The sequence below is a fragment of the Chiloscyllium plagiosum genome, unplaced genomic scaffold (genome assembly GCF_037043375.1).
Source record: "Chiloscyllium plagiosum isolate Xiang-an unplaced genomic scaffold, Cpla_swu_hap1 HiC_scaffold_7, whole genome shotgun sequence".
Lineage (NCBI taxonomy): Eukaryota > Metazoa > Chordata > Chondrichthyes > Orectolobiformes > Hemiscylliidae > Chiloscyllium > Chiloscyllium plagiosum.
This window is the reverse complement of record NW_028270145.1, coordinates 13,019,938-13,029,857: the sequence shown is the minus strand read 5'-3', so window position 1 is coordinate 13,029,857 and position 9,920 is coordinate 13,019,938.

Sequence of the window (9,920 nt, the reverse complement as noted above, 5' to 3'; positions counted from 1 at the left end):
CTGCAGCCTACTTACAAATCAATTTCTATACAAGTGAGAGTACAATGCAGGACAATATAAAGCAGCCGTTTGCAAGTACGGGAAATGCTTGTCAGCCAGATATTTAACATAACATCCCTGTAGGAGACCCTGCTTGTTAAATTCAAACATTTCTAAGTCATGATTTGGAGATGCCGGTGTTGGAGTGGGGTGTACAAAGTTAAAAAATATAACACCAGGTTATAGTCCAACAGGTTTAATTGGAAGCACACTAGCTTTCGGAGTCAGCTGATGAAGGAGCGTCGCTCCGAAAGCTAGCGTGCTTCCAATTAAACCTGTTGGACTATAACCTGGTGTTGTGTGATTTTTAAATTTTTAAATCAGATCTTCATAAATCAGGATCCCCTGTGATCTGTACTTCAGTTAATCTGACAAAAATGGATAACCTCACATTTCTCCATGCTGTATCCCATCAGCCAAAAACTTGCCCACTCACTCGGCCTCTCCAAAGCCACTTGAAGCCTCCTCCTCACAACTCACTCCCACCTAGCTTTCCCATCAGCTGCAAACTTGGAAATACTACATTTATGACCCGCATTGAAAACACTAATATTGATAAATGGGGCCCAAGCTCTGATTTCTGAGCTGCCACAGCCTCCCCAGTCTGAAAAAACCTACTCATTCCCACTGTTTTCCAGCCATTACCAACTTCTTAATCCATTTTGGTAAGAATAAACAAATGGGCAAATCTTGAATCAGAGGACAAAGATTACCTTTTCTAATTTTTTTTTGCCGTTTAGGAAGTAGTGACGTAGAGACACTTGGGAGTCCTGGCACAGAATCCAAACATCATGAGCAGGAACAGAAAATAATCAAACATCCAAATAGAATTCTGGTTCTGATATCCAGAGGAATAACAGACAAGGGGATAGAAGTCTTCCTTCCATCATTCATAAACATGAGATAAATAACAAGGTAAGATTGTATTCCCTTCAATTTAGAAAGTTAATGGGGCATTTGTCCAATGGGCAACAGATAGATACTATTTACACTGCTTGGAGTCTAGGACTAGGGTGCATAAAAATTAGAACCAAATTCAGAGTTCTCTTTATGCATTACAGCTAATGCTGTTTTTTTAATGTATTGGAGACCAATAGGTTTGTTATGCAAGGGCAACTAGTGATAGCAATGGATACAAGGAGGAGGGAAACAGATTGATCACAAACTCATTGAATGGAAGAACAGGCTCACAGCAGTAAATGAAAGTCAATGCAATGCAAGTTAAACTTGCCATCCATTTCAGCATCTAATGTATTTTTGTTTAAAATGTGCATGAGGCACCTGTGGAATGCTCACAGATCCTTTCGTTAAGAAGCACTGCAAGCAGGAAAACCAACAACTCCAGTATCACTGACCCAAGGCCAGCCTATCCAGGCCCCTTAAAAACAAACTTTTCCCAGTAGTTACTGTATATCTTGATATTTCATTTAAGAGCACCAAAGCAACAGTTAACTTCCCAAAATTCTAACATGTGAATACAAAGGGAGAAATTATAAAAGACACAGAGGTCACAAGGCCCATTTGAACAAGCGTCAACAATTCCTCTGGTGCCATAAACATTTAATTATCACTATGTTGTTTTCAAAAAAAAAAGGTTTTTTTCTTAGAAAGATTGGTAAACTAACACTCAGATGTCGCTATTAGAACATAGAGCGGTACAGTGCAGCACAGGCCCTTCAGCCCTCAATGTTGTGCCGACCTGTGAAATTAATCTGATGCCCATCTAACCTACACCCTTCCATTATTATCCATATGTATGTCCAATGCCCATTTAAATGTCCTTAATGTCAGAGTCTACTACTGTTGCAGGCAGTGCGTTTCATGTCTATTACGCTGAGTAAAGAAACTACCCCGTCCTAAATCTATTACCCCTCAATTTAAAGCTACGTACCCTCGTGTTAGCCTTCACCATCCGAGGAAAAAGGGTCTCACTGTCCACCCTATCTAACTCTGATTATCTTATATGTCTCAATTAAGTCACCTCTCAACCTTCTTCTTTCCAACAAAAACAGCCTCAGTCCCTCAGCCTTTCCTTGTAAGATCTCCCTTCCATACCAGGCAACATCTTAGTAAATCTCCTCTGAACCCTTTCCAAAGCTTCCACATCCTTACTATAATGCGGTGACCAGAACTATAATCAATGCTCCAGGTGCGGCTTTACCAGTGTTTTGAAGCATGACCTCGTGGCTCTGAAAATTAGTCCCCCTACTATAAATGCCAATTTACCATGTCTTAAAAGCCCTATCAATCTGGGTGGCAACTTTCAGGGATTCATGCACCTGGACACAGATCTGTTCATCTACACTGCCAAGAATTTTACCATTAGCCCAGTACTCTGCATTCCTGTTATTTCTTCCAAAGTGAACTACCTCACACATTTCCGCATTAAACTCCAATTGCCACTTCTCAGCCCAGCTCTGCATCTTATCTATGTCCCTTTGTAACCCACAACATCCTTTGGCACTATCCCCAACTCTGTCTACTTTAGTGTAATCTGCAAATTTACTAACCCATCTTTCTATGCCCACATCAAGATCATTTATAAAAATTGCAAACAGCAGTGGCCCCAAAGCAGATCCTTATGACACACCACTGGTAACTGAGCTCCAGGATGAACATTTCCCATCAACCACCACTTTCTGTCTTCTTTCAGCGAGCCAATTTCTGATTCAAACTGCTAAATCACTTTCAATCCCAAAACTCCTTATTTTGTGCAATGGCTTACCGTGTGGAACCTTAGCCTTACTGAAGTCCATATACACCACATCAACTGCTTTACCTTCATCCGCTTGTTTTGTCACCTTCTTGAAGAACTCAATAAGGTTAGTGAGGCACAACCTACCCTTCACAAAACATGTTGACTATCCCTAATCAAATTATTCCTTTCCAGACTATTATAAATCCTATTTCTTATAACCTTTTCCAATACCTTACTCATAACCAAAGGAAGGCTCACTGGCCTATAATTACCAGGGTTGTCCCAACTCCCCTTCTTAAACAGGGGAACAACATTTGCTACCCTCCAGTCTTCTGGCACTACTCCTGTTGACAATGACGACAAAGGTCAAAGCCAAATGCTCTGCAATCTCCTCCCTGGCTTCCCAGAGAATCCGAAGATCAATCCCATCTGGCCCAGGGGTCTTAACTATTTTCAGATCTTCCAAAATTGCTAAAACCTCCTCTTTATCAACCTCAATCCCATCTCATCTTGTAGCCTGTATCTCCCTACTTTCACTAACAGTCATTTTCCAATGTGAACACTGTCAAAAAGTATTCAGTAAGCGCTTCCACTATGTCCTCAGATTCCACACACAACTTCCCACTTTCTTTGGTTGGCCCTAATCTTGACTCTAGTCATTATTTTATTCCTGATATACCTACAGAAGGCCTTAGGGTTTTTGTTGCCCTATCCACCAACAACTTCTTATGTCCCCTCCTCGTTCTTCTTAGTCCTCTCTTTAGATCTTTTCTAGCTAACTTATAACTCTCAAGCCCTCATCTGAGCCTTCACGCCTCATTCTCACATAAGCCTTCTTCCTCTTGAAGAGAGTTTCAACTTCTTTAGTAAACCATGGCTCTCTCTCTCAACAACTTCCTCCCTGCCTGATTGGTATATACTTATCAAGGACCTGCAGTAGCTGATCCATGAATAAGCTCCACATTTCAAGTATTTCCATCCTCTGCAGTTTCCTTCCCCATCCTATACATCCTCAATCTTGCCTAATTGCATCATAATTGTCTTTCCCCCAGTTATACCTCTTTCCCTCACTTTCTCCTATATCTCTTTCCCTGCAATGTATACTTCTCCCTGCCCATTGCTATTGTAAACATAACTGAATTGTGGTCACTATCGCACAAAGTGCTCACCTAACTCCAAATCTAACACCTGACCAGATTCATTCCCCAGTACTAAATGCAATATGGCATCACTCCTTATTGTTCTGTCTACATACTGTGTCAGAAAACCCTCCTGCACACATTGAACAAAAACTGACCCATCTAAACTACTTGAACTATTAGTATTCCCAATCAATACTGGGGACGTTAAAGTCTGCCATAACAACTACCCTGTTACTCTCACTCCTATCGAGAATCATCTTTGTGATCTTTACCTCGACATTCCTGGAACAATTCGAAGGCCTATAGAAAACTCCCAACAGGGTGATCTCTCCTTTCCTGCTTCTAACCTCAGCCCAAACTACCTCAGTGGATGAGTCCTCAAACGTTATCTCAGCTGGTGTATTACTACCCTTGATCAACAATGCGCCCAATCCCTTTTACCATCATCCCTGTCCTTACTGAAACATCTAAATCCCAGAAATCTGCAACAACCATTCCTGTCCCTCCTCTAGTCATGTTTCTGAAGTGGCCACAACATCGAAATCCCAGGTACCAACCCATGCTGCAAGTTCACCTACGTTATTCTGGTTGCTCCTGGCATTGAAGTACACACATTTCAAACCAACATCCTGATTGCTAGTGCCCTCTCATGACCTTGCAAACCTACCTCTGACCTCACTACCCTCAACCACTTGTACACGAACTATAATTCAGGTTCCCATCCCCTTGCTGCATTAGGTTAACTCCCTCCTCATCAGGTGAAGACCATCCTGTTTGTAGAGATCCCACCTTCCCCACATGGTTTATTGATAGCTGATGGCTGAAGTCTATAACAGTAATAACCAGTTAAGTGGAATGAAAGGTATAGCAATAAATAAGTCATGTTCTGAATGATTATTTAATTCTTTTTGAATAATTAAACAGTAGAAAAATAATGTGGTTTGATTTTAATAGAAGGATCTCCAATGTTATAGTGTTTGTTTTTAATTTATGCAAATGAAAAAAGTATCTTAATCACCATATCTTTGTCAAATAATTGACAAGAATTAAGTCTTCACATTGTTAAGATTAGAATCTATAATAGATTACTCAATATGCTTGACTCATTTCATGACAGATCTTGGGAACATTTTCCTACACTTATGCCCAAGACATTTCTATGGCAACTAAAGATTTGTTCAAAAAGGTTCAATCTACAAAAACACTTAAGCCAAATGTAATTTTTTTTTGCACAGGAATATTCTGAATATTAAAGCAGCTTTCAAAACTGTTTCAAGTGTACATTTCAGAAACACCATGAAGCACTTAAACCAGGTTAATTAACAAATACACTGGAACATGCAGCTAAATGAAAAGATTGGGGTCTGTCAACATCACATCTATTTACATATTTCTACTTTCAAGAATTGATGTGCAAAGTTGCAACTTATTTCAGTTAGCTTGGTGCCTGGTCATCTAACAATCTCTTCTCACCTTTCTCGTTGTTGTAATTAAGTCTAAATATATCCCATCGTTCTTTTTAAAAAGACTTTGCAACCTTAGTACAAATCTTTCTGCCAGTTAATACCACACTTTAAATCTTGTCCAGAAACCCCAGGTTACAAGACAATAATAAAAGCACAATAATAATAATAATCAGGGTAGATTTCCTATTAACCCTCCCAATGCAACTTTAAGCTCATTCAAAATGCGAGTAAAGGACAAATATTTGACAAAGGTACATAAACTCGTACAAAAATCATTCTAAATAAGTCATACTGGACTTGAAAACATTAACTGTTTCTCCATGAATGCTACCAGCACCTCTCCCCACCCCGAGAGTCTTCAACAGTTTCTACTACTTCAAATCTCCAGCATCTGCAGAGTTTTGCTTCTATCACTCAAACATCATTCAGCATCAACTGAAGTAAACATGTTAAATGTTCATGAAATTACATTTACAGGATACCCAGAACAGAAATTCTATACTCCAAGAAAACATAAAAAACAAATAAAAATAGTTTGGCCAATAAATCTAAAAATAACATAGAAGTCTGTTATAATCAAATACCGGGAAATATTATTCCTATAAAATTTAGTGACTTCAGTATTTTCAAATCCACTTGAAGACAGAAAATGAAGGTAATTTAGTTAATAGAGAAATAAGACCAAGGATTGGAAAAGCTCAGCAGGTCTGCGGAGAAAGAAACAGTTGACAACTTACTTGCTTTGACGAAGATTCATTTAAACTTGAAATGTTAGCTTGCTCTCTCTCCATGGATGATACCTGACCCATTGAGATTTCCAGATAACTTACTTGAGACAGCCTTGCTTGTTTGGTCTTTCTGTAACTGTGCGAGATCCATTCTGTCATATGAAAAAAGTGTTTTTTTAATGTGCACTTTAAGATTTTCCAATGGAAATCTTTTCCTAACAATCTAACCAATCCCATTATATCATTGAACCTATTCCACTAGATCACACAAGTATATTACAGCTCATTGAAAAAGTCTATCAACAAAAGGGAAGAAGTTATTGGATCACAAGCAGTGATAATTCAGCATGCATTTAATTGAAAATATATTCTAGCGAGCAAGTGACCATTATATGGAGGATATCACAAGTTGAGGATATTTAAACATTGAGGCTGCTTTACAAATGAAAGTATCAGTGATCAACAGCATGCACAAGATATTGCTCCATTTAGAGTCCATATCAAAACATTGAGATGCACAGCAGCACGGTGACTCAGTGGTTAGCACTGCAGCTTCATAGCATGAGGGTTTGATTCCAGCCTTGGGCAACTGTCTCTGTGGAGTTTGCACATTCTCCCCAGGTCTGCGTGGGTTCCCTCAGTGTTCTGGATTCCACCCCCCACCAATCACAGTCCAAACATGTGCAGGTTAGGTGAACTGGCCAGGCTAAATTGCCCATAGTGTTAAGTGCATTAGTCAGGGTTAAGTGTACAGGAATGGTTCTGGGAGGGTCGGCGTGGACTTGTTGGACTGACTTAATGTACTAGAGGATTGTCCACAAGTGGTCCATAGGCCAGACTGTGCCTTACCAAAAGATCCTATAAAATTACCAATTAACATCAAAATTGCTGGAGAAACTCAAAAGATCCAGCAGCACGTGTGATGAAAGGTTTCAAATTCATGACTTCTTCACAAGAAAAATCCCTCACCCCCAGTGTGCAGTAAGGAGCAAACAGGTAAGTATGCCCGAGACACCAGATACCAGAACACTAGAGACCCTGAGGGAGTGGATGAATTAATCAGCAATCCCAGAAAAGGAGTAAGTGGTCAGATCAGTGATCTCAGATGTACAAACATATTATCAATGGATTGGTTAATTGGAGGAGAGGCAGATGGCATTCAATCTGGAGAACTGAGAGGGGCTTGCATTTTGGAAAGGGTAAACAAAGCAAGTGAATATATAATAAACAGGAGAACATTGAGCAGGATAACGGAAGTCACAGATTTTGGAGTTCACATCCACGAAAGTGGCTGGATAGGTAGTTAAAGTATGAAAACACACACAGGGCTTTCCTTCCATGGGTGAGACATTAAATACAAGAACAGGGAGGTGTTAGAACTTGATAGGCCACAGCTGGAATTTTGCATACAGCCCTGGTCATGTTACAAGGAGGATATAATTCCTCCAGAGAGACTGAGAGAAAGGTTTCAATAATATTAGCAGGGTTTGTAAATGACAAGATTGGATAGAGAGAGCGCTTTTCCTTCAATGGGGTGGAGGGATGACTCCATTAATGTGTATGAATTAACTGAGGGGCTTGGATAGTGTTTGCTACAGTAGAGATCAACTACCAGCAACAGATAGGAGATATTCATGGGGACACACTGACAAGCCTTTTCACCCCCAATGACAGGTGTCTGGGAAGTTGTTGCCCATTGACTCAACTACCACAATGAGACGGAGATGGGTTCAGCTTATAGAACTTTCGGTCAAGGTCACCAACCATCAGTAATTCACTAGTGACAGTAAGTTTGGTCAATATTTTAGGCCTAATTATCACTGGCATGAATTACTACTCCAGTAGCTTCAGATAAAAACCTGTAAATGCAGGTACCCACTGACACTGCATTTTCCTTCTCGATGTCATCGAAGTTAGAGTCACTGAAATTTGCTTACCACCTTCAAGAGCTTAAGATTTAAATATACCTTCACCCCCTGTGAACAGGTTGGAAAAGTTTATTGTGGTTGAACAGGAATTTCTGCAATCAAGCACCAATGTGTTTGTGACAATCAGGGTGCATCTCAAGTCTCACACCAGATTGAGAGCCACGCTGTAAATACAGGATCAAGCATAGTCAGCAGAGATTGTAGTTGAATATCATTTTATAGAACTTCCAGATGCTAGGAACATACCAGAGGTCTTGCCTGCAGTCTATTAATATATTAGTTAAATAGCTCCATCTGCTGGGTGGCTAAAGCAGTTGGTGCTCCACACTAAATAACTGCACAAGCTTACCATCAACTCAAATCTGAATATTTGCCACATTTATACAGCAAAGCAGATTCAAGTAAACATGGGACTTAATTGAAAGAAACCAATCCAACTGGATGAAAATGGTCTGGACTTTGGCATGCAAGGCAAAAATCTCAGTTTGGAGACAATATTGTATTTGGAAGAGTTGTAAATTGTGAAGAGGACTGAGCAGAACTCAATGCAAGTACATCACCAATGTTCCCATTCTACTAATTTGTCAAACAACAGAAGTGAGATGATGCACATTGGTCAAAAAAAATTCAAGAACTATACAGGGGAACAATTCTAAAGTGGGGCATTAAAGTCAAGAGATTCAGATGTATACATGTACAGATCACTGGAGGTGGAGAGCAGTTAATAAAGCATAGTAGCAGCTTTATTAACAGGGGCAGAGTGCAAGAGTAAAGAAGTGGTGTCAAACATTGACAAGACAGCTGCCAGAAATAGGCTGTATCCGTACAGTTGGGAGTACTATGTTACAGGAGAGATACAAAATTTACAAGAACAGTTCCAGTATTGAGAAACTTCAGTTGAAGATGGTTGGAGAAATGGAGTGTTTCTCCTTGCAGTAAGGGCTGAGAAAATTTAATACAGATTCTAATTATTAGGAGCACACTGGACAGGGCGTTGTTCCTACTCAAACATGTGAAAGTAAATCCAAAACAGCATAAATGTAATGGGCAAATATAAATCAGTCAGATATACTGCACAGAAACAGACCTTTCGACCAGCTTGCCTATGCCAACCAGATATCCTAGATCTTATAATTGAATATTTGCAATAAGTTATACTGGCTTCACTACACAGCAGCTGTGCACAGGCAGAATGACAGCTTGAGCACACAATTAACTCAAATCAATACAGAATTGGTTAGAGGCAGCCATTTTAACTTTTCCAACTGAAGAAACACCAACTGTAACAGGTTAAAAACTTAGTGCTGTTAGTGAGATGGCTTTGTAACCAAAATGGTAACCATAAGCCCCAGTTGAACTGCCAATTTACCCTGAATGAATCAGCTTATCACTTGTGATACTATTTCCTCCTCCCCACCCTCTCACCCCAAAATCTGTCCATAGCCTCCTTCCACCAGCTAGACACTACTTTAATAGACGAGGCTGCAAGTTATATTAAGATAGTCAGAAATTAAAGACTATACATTTTCACTAAAACCAAAGTCCGTGAAATGTTGCAGCAGGCTTCAATAAAAGGTTGGCATAAATATGGCTTATTGAAATGACAGGCTGGGAAGTCACTTGAGGGTCCAGGTATAATGGAAGTGTGTACTGGAATCAATTACCCACACAATTACTGCAGTTTGCTACACTGGAGTCAGGATCCTGCAAACTTCAATGTACATTGCAGATAATGACTATAAAATCCAGTCCATAAACATCCTCACCATGCAGTCTTCTTCATTTCACTGTTCTTGCTGCTACAAATAATCCTGTCATAACCAGAGGAAACATTAACTCAAATCTAACCTATTTAAATTACAATCATATGGCCCAATCCCACTAGAGGATAAGAAAGGCTGAACCTTTCACTAAACCGG